Source organism: Hemibagrus wyckioides, linkage group LG18 (assembly GCF_019097595.1).
Source record: "Hemibagrus wyckioides isolate EC202008001 linkage group LG18, SWU_Hwy_1.0, whole genome shotgun sequence".
Classification (NCBI taxonomy): Eukaryota; Metazoa; Chordata; class Actinopteri; order Siluriformes; family Bagridae; genus Hemibagrus; species Hemibagrus wyckioides.
The window spans coordinates 7,706,833-7,715,000 of NC_080727.1; the positions used below are offsets into that span (position 1 = coordinate 7,706,833).

The window sequence follows — 8,168 nt, forward strand, 5'->3', positions numbered from 1 at the left end:
GACTTTTTTCTCACGGTAATCAGAGATAGCAGGGTTTAAACCTGTGTGGGTTTTTATTCTATTTATCAGTGTAATAGTCATCTGGGAATTGCTAGTATCAACCTAGAGAGCTGACTGTGTGTCAATCTTACACACTGAACAGCCATAACATTATGAGCAGTGACAGTTGCAGTGAATAACACTGAGTAGCTCCTCAAAAAGGCACCTGTTAGTGGGTGGGATATATTAGGCAGCAAGTGAACATTTTGTCCTCAAAGTTGATGTGTTAGAAGCAGGAGAAATGGGCAAGAGTAAGGATTTGAGCGAGTTTGACAAGGACCAAAGTGTGATGACTGGATCAGAGCATCTCCAAAACGGAGGCTCTTGTGGAGTGTTCCCGGTCTGCAGTGGTCAGTATCTATCAAAAGTGGTCCAAGGAAGGAACAGTGGTGACAGGGTCGGGGTGGCCAAGGCTCATTGGTGCACGTGGGGAGAGAAGGCTGGACTGTGTGATCCGATCCAACAGACGAGCTATACTGTTACTGACATTGCTGAAGAAGTTAATGCTGGTTCTGATAGAAAGGTATCAGAATGCACAGTGCATTGCAGTTTGTTGCGTATGGGGCCGCTTAGCCACAGACCAGTAAGGGTGCTCATGCTGACTCGTGTGCATCAAAACTGGACCACAGAGCAATGGAAGAAGGTGTCCTGGTCCGATGAATCACGTTTTCTTTTACATCATGTGGATGGCCGGGTGTGTGGTGTGCGTCACTTACCTCGGCGGAGGCAGTGTTATGCTTTGGTCAATGTTCAGCTGGGAAACCTTGGGTCCTGCCATCCATGTGGATGTTACTTTGACACGTACCACCTACCTAAGCGTTGTTGCAGACCATGAACACCCGTTCATGGAAACAGTATTCCCTGATGGCTGTGGCCTCTTTCAGCAGGATAATGCGCTGTGCCACAAAGCAAAAATGGTTCAGGAATGGTTTTATGTGCACAATAACGAGTTTGAGGTGTTGACTTGGCCTCCAAATTCCCCAGATCTCAGTTCAATTGAGCGTCTGTGGGATGTGCTGAACAAACAACACCGATCCATGGAGGCTGCACCTCGCAACTTACAGGACTTAAAAGATCTGCTGCTAACATCTTGGTGCCAGATACCACAGCACACCTTCAGGGATCTAGTGGATTCCATGCCTCAACAACACCTCATCCATGTCTTTTGGCAAAAGGGGAACCAAAACAATATCAGGCGTGTGGTCATAATGTTATGGGTTTTTTTGTGTTTTTTTTGAGTCTCCATGCTCAGTACCAGTGCTGTGTCCTACAGCTGTTCTACAAATAATAGAAACCTCTGACAATCTCTTGGTTTAGATTCTGATTGAAACTACTAGCTTATTTTCTCATTTGTAATCTGCTTGAACACATATTTCCTAATAATAAATAAAGTAGGTCTTTTCTGTCTAATTTTGGATACATCTGGCTGGAATTAGGAGATGTCAACACCCATGAGATCCCCTGTAATTTGAACTGATTAACGGATTAAATAGGAAGTGAGTGACACAGCACTTTGTTTCTTCATAGGTGCATAATTTAAATTCTGAGACAAAAAATAAATTTAACACAAGCTGAATGCAAGTAGAGCCTTATTAGTCTGTTAAATACTGCTTGTTAGTTTCTGTCTTGCACTTTCTTGTTCTATGTATCTATGAATCTATCTATGTATGTATCTATCTATGTATCTATCTATGTATCTATCTATGTATCTATCTATCTATCTATCTATCTATCTATCTATCTATCTATCTATCTATCTATCTATCTATCGGATGAAGTTAAGCAATCAGTAAGTGAAATAAAGATAGAAAATAAAGTTTGTGTGGGTTTTCACACATTTCCTTTAGTATAAATGTATATAAATATACACTATATACACTATAGGGGTTGTTTTTGTTTTTCATATATATATATATATATATATATATATATATATATATATATATATATATATATATATATATACATATATACAAAATTAGTCCAAAATTAGAAAAACATCAGGGTTTTATTAAGGTTGTGACTTCAGATTTGTCTTCTTGGCTGATAGGAGTGCTTTTATGTTCATCACATGTGTAAAAAGTTGTTATTTGTGATACCCTAGCCTTCCTGCCTCCTCTCACCTCTTTCACCAGCATAGGAATTCCTTTTCCAAATAAGAAAAAAAAACAAAAAAAACACCCAGGCCATAGACAAAGTCATAATAATTACATGGTCTCCCATTCTGAGTAATTAATTGCATGAATGCACAGTGGAACTGTATATGTGTTTTCTACTAAACTGGCCAGTAAATATATGTACTTATTGAACCTCCTGTTCCAGATTTAGTGCCTATTTGCTGTTATAATATCTTTCATTAGGGACACTCAGCTTCTTCCAACCTTGGCAAACCATGTCTTCATGGACCACACATTGTGAACAGGGGTCCTGCCATGCTGGATATTTGATATTTGGGCCCCTTTCTAGTGAAGGACAACCCCAATGCTACAGCCCAGAAAGACTAGACAAGTCTAGACAATGGTGTACTTCCAACTTGGATAAAGCTCACATGTAGGTGTGATAGTCAGCTGTCCACATACTTTTGGTCATGCAGTGTAGCTAATCGTACACAAACTGCATCCACATGTAGGTTTATTATGATTCTGGTTATTACTTTTGTTACTAAATGATTACTTTGTGTATTTCGCGCACGCGCGCGCTGTTCACCGTGCGCTGACCCGCGAGAGCGCGCTGGATAAAGCGCGTGCGTGTCCTCAGTGTGGCGTAGCGGCGCTCGTGCTACTTACTCCGAGTCACAACGAGCTGACGTCTCGCGGGCCGGAACAGCTACATTACTGTAAAACGACCAATTATTCTACAAAAAATACAACGACAAGCGCATCGCGGCTGAGACGAAGGTGAGTAAGCGGATTTCTGACAAGAAAAATAACTGTCATGTAAAAACACTTTGGAAAAAGCATGAAAACGCACGAGCATTAGAGGTTGAAGCTGCCCGGCACGGCCCACTCACCGCTCAGACACATCGACGCTGTTTGTTTCGGATTCAGATTTCTTCGATATCGGATTAATTAGTCTTTTAGAGAATCCAGCGGCTAGTGCAGGAAATGACGCACACTACACTGTCGTTAGATCCACTGTTTATCTGAAGCAGCTTCAGGTGAGGCGCGTGAATGTATGGGTGACGGGATGAGCGTGCACGCACGCACGAGCTCTATACTTTGAAAGTCAAAAGGATTTATCTTTAGCATCGCTCGTGCCAGCTGATAACTTTGTGAATCATGTGTTTAGCTGTAACTTTCTGCACCTATCAATGATGCACAACATACCTTGGAGTAAAAACTTGTATGGGGTTCACAGAAATGGTGCAACTTTACTTGGATTCATTAAAACTTAGTATAACTGCTAAACGTTTTCATTCAAAACAATCAAAATATTATTATTATTTTCGCATTATTTGTTTAAGGTTTATATATATATATAAGGCAGCTACCATTATAAGTGCAAAGTTTCTGCGGTTTCTCCTTTAAGTTATTGTGTTGTGTCCATACATTTTATATGTATAGTGAGGGGTGTGGCTTTATAGTATGGAGCTCTTTGGGTGAAAGGACAAAGTGTTCTTTCTTGTGTTGAGTCAAAGTTTATGGTCTCACTTGCTCTAGATCTTCCTCTGAAGCATGCATTACAGGAAAGACTTCTACATGAATACCCCTTTTCCTGCAAAAAAAAATCCAATTTATTCTTAAACACTTCTAATTGATTATCAATCAATCAATCAATCAATTCAAACTCTTAATTCACACTTTCATAAGCATACAGCTTCAGTAATAATCTGTCAGAGATGCTTCATGATCAATATGCGGGTCCCCCCCCCCCAAAAAAAAAGCTTTTAAATATCAAAAATCTAAAATTTTATTCTTAGTTAGGACAAAATACTGTACTGAAATAATTCAATGAAATAATTAAGAAATAATGTAATGAAATAATTGCTTGAGAACTGTTTTATGACCAAAGATTTCTACATCGTTTCATGAACAGTTAGGAAATCTACTTGAAACATAGTTCCACATTGGTCACCAGGTCAGTTTGACCCAAAGAGCTACTACTTTTAAACAATTGTACACTTGAACAATGCTGACATTTGTGAATAAACACAAATCATACAAATGAGTGATTTCTCCTTATCATTTTTTAGTAATGACTCAGCTAAGGACTTTTAAGATTTATTAAGGTTAGTAATTGAATAAAAGTTCACCAGTGATTAAATTTCCTTGTTGATATGTGTGTGTTTTAGTGTCACATGATTGGACAGAATTTTCCTGAAAACATAAAATAGTTGTCGATCAATGTGAATAGATTGGAAGTGTCAGAAAACTGTTTAAATGAACTTTCACACTGATTTTTACATTAGTTTCAAAAGAAAAAATATCTAAATACTAATATCCATCCATCCATTGTCTATACCCGCTTTATTCCTAATTAGGGTCACGGGGATCTGCTAGAGCCTATCCCAGCACACGTTGGGCGAAAGGCAGGGGTACACCCTGGACAGGTCGCCAGTCCATTAAATACTAATATGCATAATATAAAATACTTATGATTTCAATGCATGCAATTTTAAACTAAGAAAATATACTTAAATTTACACTGAGTTCAAATTCAGTGTTGATTCAAAGAATTTTGCCAGGCTTTCAGGTTTGGAGGGATGACATACTTTCTCTCCAATGTCAATCACAGCGACACTAGCCGTGACACTAGCCAATCATGGGTGTCTGTGAACTCGTGTTTGCGGAAGAGGGCAGATATCGCTTTCCTTTGTTTAACGCAGCCCTGCACTGCGGCATGAGCCGCTATTAGAAAATTTGCAGTTGTCTTTCATGTCTCGGAGTGTTAGCATTTGCTCTCCCTGGTTTATTGATGTCTTGTAAGTGAGAACTAGCTGGTGGGTGACCAAACTGGGTAAAAAAACTGGGTGAAACAAATCACATGTCAAGCAGGGAGATTTTAAATAATTGATAGCACTGATAGTTGTATCATTCACCTTTAAACCAGGAAAACTTCCCAAGCTGTACCACTAGATATGGTTCGTTTTTGTTTGAAGGCTCTCTGCTGCGATAGATAGATAGATACATACGTACATACATAAATACATACATTATTCATCCCAATGGGAAATTTACAACAAACTATACAAATTTATAACTTGGTTGTTGAATTATCCTAAAAAAAAAATAGGACTTTTATTAAACATTTAAATTAAAAATCAAGGGAGAAAACCCCCAAACTAAAACAAACTAACAGAATTCAACAGCTCTGTGGTATAATAACATTTAGCTGAACTATAATAGAATTTTGTTGATTCATCTTTAGTGCATCTTTATCAGTCACCGAGGATTTGGGGCAAATCCTGAGTGGAAAAATGACTCCCATGACCCATTTGCTTTGTATACAAAGTACACATTGGTTCCTCTCAAGGTTTCTTCCTCGTATCATCTCAGGGAGATTTTTTCCTTGCCACCTGTTGCCTCAGTCTTGCTGATTAGGGATAAACTTAACTTTAAACTTTGAGATAATGTCCATTGTTAAAAGCGCTATACAAATAAATTGAATTGAATAAGTATACAGGTTTATTTCAAATGCAATGATCAATTAGTCATTTCACTTAGCACTGTCCCAGACTGTACAGACGTATGTGTTCGGTTTGTGAGGAAATGCACGTTGCGTCCTTGAAAGCATGTGTTCAGAATACTGACAACGCATCCTGATGAGATATTCTTTTGGGCAACACAAACAAGAAAGAAATAGCAGCCATTGAGAAATCCAAATGTAGCTGTATTCAGAATAGTGTCCTTGAAAATGTATCATGGACTGAATCCAGAGTCCTGAGTTTATTAGTTTGGATTGTGATGCACAACTATACACAAGTGCACAATAGCGAAAGGGTGTCACGGGGGTGTGATAGAAACAGTGCAGCAACTAAAATCTTACCCATATCCATCTGAAACTTTACTCCACCCCTTTGGTGGATTTTTTACATTTACATTTCTGGCATATGACGCCCTTATCCAGAGCCACTTACAGTTTATCCCATTTTCATACAACTGAGCAATTGAGGGTTAAGGGTCGTGCTCAAGGGCCCAGCAGTGACAACTTGGTGGACCTGGGATTTGATCTCGCAACCTTCCAATGTCTACCACATCCCCTGCTTTTTCCTCTGTTATGTTAGTCCCATCACTCACCCAAGTGCCTACTAAATGGGATCGTGTTGTATTTTATTGAACATATGTCCAGATTTACTCCGATTCTAGGTTTATCCACTATTTCTGTGGCATCAGGACATTGTTGAAGAAGACAAGTTGAAGTTCTGAGCTATTATAGAACTATAAGTGAAGCAGTTTGAAGTAGTTTCTAGAGCAGATTTCTTTTCCTGGATAGATTCCACTGTAATATTTCATCGACCCTCCTGGTCATTTGGGTTTTGGAGATAATTGGCTTTCTGGAAATAATGGCCTCACACTTTTAGAGAAGGCTGATTGATCTCTGAAGGCTTCTAGTGGAAGAGACATTAGTAGAGTAGAAGTTATTCCTGAAAGAATAACATCTCGATTATGAATGCTTATTTTTTTTTAATGTTGTAATTTTGAGAGAGATTTGACTGCATTTCATTGGCCCTGACCTTGACAAGTTTAATCTAATCTAAAACAGGGTATTTTTTACTGGAATTCCAATTGAAATCGATCTTGATGTCCCTCAGTCATACTTATATGAGAATTTATTTTTACAGGCTTTAAAAATTCTTTCATATTCTACTCCCAGTGATGTGTGGAAGCGTGCGTCAGTCATCGAGACAGAGGCCCACTCTGTAGCGCTACACAGTTAGCAATGCCAATAGCAGAGTGAGTTAGCGTGTGTGAGTCGGTGTATGTTACTGTATGCTCCTATAGGCAGCTGTTATGTAACATTTGGTACCATATTCTGCTCTGTGGTTATGTAGAGTTCTGTTTTTAGAGGTAGAAGTTGACCTACATGCTATACTAAGTCCTTTACTGGACGGCTTACTGTTGTGTGTTATATTTTTAGGGGTACGTAAGGTAAGATACGTTCTTACTGTGAAAAGGAATAAAGTTTTTTTTTTTTTGTTATCCCAAACTTTTGAATGGTGGTGTGTGCGCGTCTGTGTGTGCGCGTCTGTGTGTGCGCGTCTGTGTGTGCGCGTCTGTGTGTGCGCGTCTGTGTGTGCGCGTCTGTGTGTGCGCCGCCTGTGTGTGTGTTGCTGTGCGCCGCCCGTGTGTGCGCCGCCCGTGTGTGCGCCGCCCGTGTGTGCGCCGCCCGTGTGTGTGCGCCGCCCGTGTGTGTGCGCCGCCCGTGTGTGTGCCGCCCGTGTGTGTGCCGCCCGTGTGTGTGTCGCCCGTGTGCGTGCACCTGTGCGTCACTGTGTGTGCCGCCTGTGTGCCGCCTGTGTGTGTGCCGCCTGTGTGTGTGCCGCCTGTGTGTGTGCCGCCTGTGTGTGTGCCGCCTGTGTGTGTGCCGCCTGTGTGTGTGCCGCCTGTGTGTGTGCCGCCTGTGTGTGCGCCGCCTGTGTGTGCGCCGCCTGTGTGTGCGCCGCCTGTGTGTGCGCCGCCTGTGTGTGCGCCGCCTGTGTGTGCGCCGCCTGTGTGTGCGCCGCCTGTGTGTGCGCCGCCTGTGTGTGCGCCGCCTGTGTGTGCGCCGCCTGTGTGTGCGCCGCCTGTGTGTGCGCCGCCTGTGTGTGCGGCGCCTGTGTGTCGCTGTGTGTCGCTGTGTGCGCGCCTGTGTGTCGCTGTGTGCGCGCCTGTGTGTCGCTGTGTGTGCGCCTGTGTGTCGCTGTGTGTGCGCCTGTGTGTCGCTGTGTGTGCGCCTGTGTGTCGCTGTGTGTGCGCCTGTGTGTCGCTGTGTGTGCGCCTGTGTGTCGCTGTGTGTGCGCCTGTGTGTCGCTGTGTGTGCGCCTGTGTGTCGCTGTGTGTGCGCCTGTGTGTCGCTGTGTGTGCGCCTGTGTGTCGCTGTGTGTGCGCCTGTGTGTCGCTGTGTGTGCGCCTGTGTGTCGCTGTGTGTGCGCCTGTGTGCGCCTGTGTGTCGCTGTGTGTGCGCCTGTGTGTCGCTGTGTGTGCGCCTGT

At 42.2% G+C, this 8,168-nt stretch overlaps 1 protein-coding gene across 2 annotated transcripts in view; it reads left to right on the forward strand.

The window, feature by feature from the left end:
• The first annotated feature begins 2,780 nt into the window (after positions 1 to 2,780).
• Positions 2,781 to 8,168, forward strand: part of fam169ab (family with sequence similarity 169 member Ab) — a 24,941-nt gene continuing 19,553 nt past the window's right edge. For both annotated transcript variants that reach the window (XM_058414664.1, XM_058414666.1), the window contains exon 1: positions 2,781 to 2,936. The gene's annotated coding sequence lies outside the window, so the exon portion shown is untranslated. The remainder of the gene's footprint in view (positions 2,937 to 8,168) is intronic.